At 43.5% G+C, this 2,891-nt stretch overlaps 1 long non-coding RNA gene across 1 annotated transcript; it reads left to right on the top strand.

The window, feature by feature from the left end:
* The first annotated feature begins 228 nt into the window (after positions 1–228).
* Positions 229–1,356, top strand: LOC131996304 (uncharacterized). The gene is made up of 3 exons (XR_009397755.1): positions 229–782; positions 856–978; positions 1,043–1,356. It is a non-coding gene; the product is annotated as an uncharacterized LOC131996304 (long non-coding RNA).
* The last annotated feature ends 1,535 nt before the right edge of the window (positions 1,357–2,891 follow it).

Here is a 2,891-nt window from a genome sequence, read left to right as displayed (position 1 = left end):
GGTGGGGAACGTGGGGCGCAATGGCAGTTGGAACGGGTTAGGTACATTCATTTCAAGCCAACGTTGCCTAGCGTCACTCTTTTTCTCGGTCATATCTATAATTTACAATTAGTTTTTCTTGTTTTGTGTTTCTATTCTGCCTGCTATCGCTTCTCGGTTTGAAAGCAATTTCGTCAACGACGCCACCAACGTTGCTTCATAAAGCAACTACCACTCACTAATGGCATTTATCAGTTACAAGCACGAACTACTCGACAAATTGATAGAAAAACGGATGGACGGACAGACTGTCGCAGAGTTGGAGCTGTAGCAGAGCGCTTTTCAAAAATCCCCATAAAACTGTTGCAAATTTTGTACATTAAACCTACACGAAGAGCCACAGGCTTTCAGTGTTTTTATGAAAATTGAATATCATTAACATTGAATAGAAAACTTAAAACTATGAACCCGCAATTGTGCTCGTCATTACTTACTTTAATTGGCTATGACAGAACATTTGTCCCATTAGCCGAATGTAGAATAGCATTCCAAGCGCCCAGATCTTCTGCGCTCCTTCTACAATCTCTGATACCAAGTTTCGAGGTGTCTCTCAGCACTTGATCTTTCCATCGGACTCTTGGCCATTCCGGTTTGCATGTACCATCGTGATCTCAACATGACTTAGCCTATGCAACCGTTGTATTTTGATACGTTTAACTATGCCAATGTCGTTATATAGCTCATACAGTTCGTGGTTCATACGACGCCGATATTCTCCATCAATGCTAACTGGCGGTTCCGAGGTAAATAAAGTTGCCGACTATCTCAAAGTTATGGTTTCCAACTTTCTCCTTTTTCGTATCTGTTCGGATATAGAAGGCGTTTAGGAGTTGATACCATCCATTTTGTCTTATCTCCATTTACCGCCAGACCCACTTTCACTGATTCTCTTTCGACTCTTTGCAAGGCTGCAGTTACTACTTTCGGTGGCCGACATAGGTGAGTAGCATGTATTCTGTGCCATATCTATTCGCATCTGCTTCTAGTAAGTCTTCTTCAGCAGGATATTTAAAGGATCAAACGATAAGCTATCTCCTTGTCTGAAACCTCAATACCTTCGATTTCAAGAATGATTCGAAGAGATTCATTCTTACTGAGGAACGTGTATCAGCAAGAGTCATCCTGCAGAGTCTTATAAATTTTGCAGGAATACCAAATTCAGACATGGCTTGAAATACCTTTAAACGTATACTTCTCGCGTCATTTCCAGCATTTGGCCCATTGTGAATATCTGGTGTATGGTGGATTTACCGCATTGATAGTGCCCAATTATCTTATTTCATCTTTCACACAGTTCGCTCGAAAGTATCTTGTATGCGATGGGGAGGAAACTTATTCCTCTGTAGTTGGCACATTCCGTCTTATTTCCTTTCTTGTGTACGGGACATGGTATGTCAGATCGCGTAGACAAGCTGATGCATACGCCTGTCAGCGTATCGCCTCCGAACTTAAATAGTTCAGCGGGCAACCCATCGGCTCCTGCTGCCTTGTTGTTCTTCAGTGGAGTCACTACGCTACTTGGACATACTTCTGACTAGGAGTTAAACATTCGTTACCATCATCAGGAATTGATTCTGCGGTATCCTCTTCGTCGCCATCGTCGGACACAAGCAGCTGGGTAAAATGTTCAGCACACTATCTGTATCAGTTACCAGATGTCCCTCCTTTTCTCTGCAGGAGGATGTGCCTGCACCAAAGCCATTGGTTTGGTGATTGATCCTTTGGTAGAATTTCCAGACTTCATTCTGACTCCTGTACATCTCAACTCGCTCGCAATCACGTCTTTCCATTCGCCCTTTCTTCCTGCGGAGTAGATGTTTCTTCTCTCCTTTTCTACCGATACCTCTCCTTTATCTGGCTCATTGCTTCTGATTGCAGGGTCGCTCTGTATGCCGCATTCTTGGCTTCAGTAGCATTTCGATACTCTTGGTCGGACCATGGGGTTTTTGGGGAGGTTCCGGTACCCAAGTATGGATTACGCGGCATTTTCCAGGTAGTGGCCATTATATCATCGGGACAATGAATGATTTCAGTTGGGTCAGTCGAGTGGAGTATGTCCTTGTTATTATATCATCGGTACAAGGAATGATTTCAGTTGGGTCAGTCGAGTGGAGTATGCCGTTGTCATCTGTTGTATTTGCAGCTTTCCAATGTGCAGCCTCAGTGCAGTTTCAAGTCGTACGTTTGTGGCCACATGAAGACGGATGCGAACCATTGCTGCAACCAGGTAATTTTCCGAATCGATGTTCGCCCCTCGGATCGATCATACATCTAACACGCTGTTTGAATGCCTTCCACCTATCACAACCTGATCAATTTTATTTCTCGTGTTTTGATCGGGTGACAGCCATGTGTTCTTCTAAATTTTTTATGTTGAAATCTTGTGCAGCTAACTACGATGTTCTTTGCCGTGGCGAAGTCTTTATGTCTATTAGCTGTGACTGTTGGGGCAAAGATATTTTTTCTTCCCTTTTTTAGCATTAAAACTTCCCAGAACGATTTTAACATCATGGGCGGGACAACGGTCATATTCTCTCTCTAGGCGCTAGTAGCAAATATCCTTGGTCTAATCGTCCTTGTCTTCTGTCGGAGCATGGACGCAAATAGGGCTGATGCTAAAGGATTTGGTCTTTATGCAGATAGTCGCTATCCTCCCATCCACCGGATTAAACCTGGAGACAAGGTGTTTCATTCTCCGACTAACCATAAATCAACAGCCAAATTCATGCCTCGTCTCATGACAGCTATAATAAATGGGGTCAGAATTCGGTGTTGTTGTGGAGCCCTTCCCGAGCCATCGTACTTCTTGTATGGCTGTAATGTCTGGCTTGTACTTCTCCAATACATTAGCC

This window comes from Stomoxys calcitrans, chromosome 3 (genome assembly GCF_963082655.1).
Source record: "Stomoxys calcitrans chromosome 3, idStoCalc2.1, whole genome shotgun sequence".
Classification (NCBI taxonomy): Eukaryota; Metazoa; Arthropoda; class Insecta; order Diptera; family Muscidae; genus Stomoxys; species Stomoxys calcitrans.
This window is presented reverse-complemented; position numbering and strand designations above follow the sequence as displayed.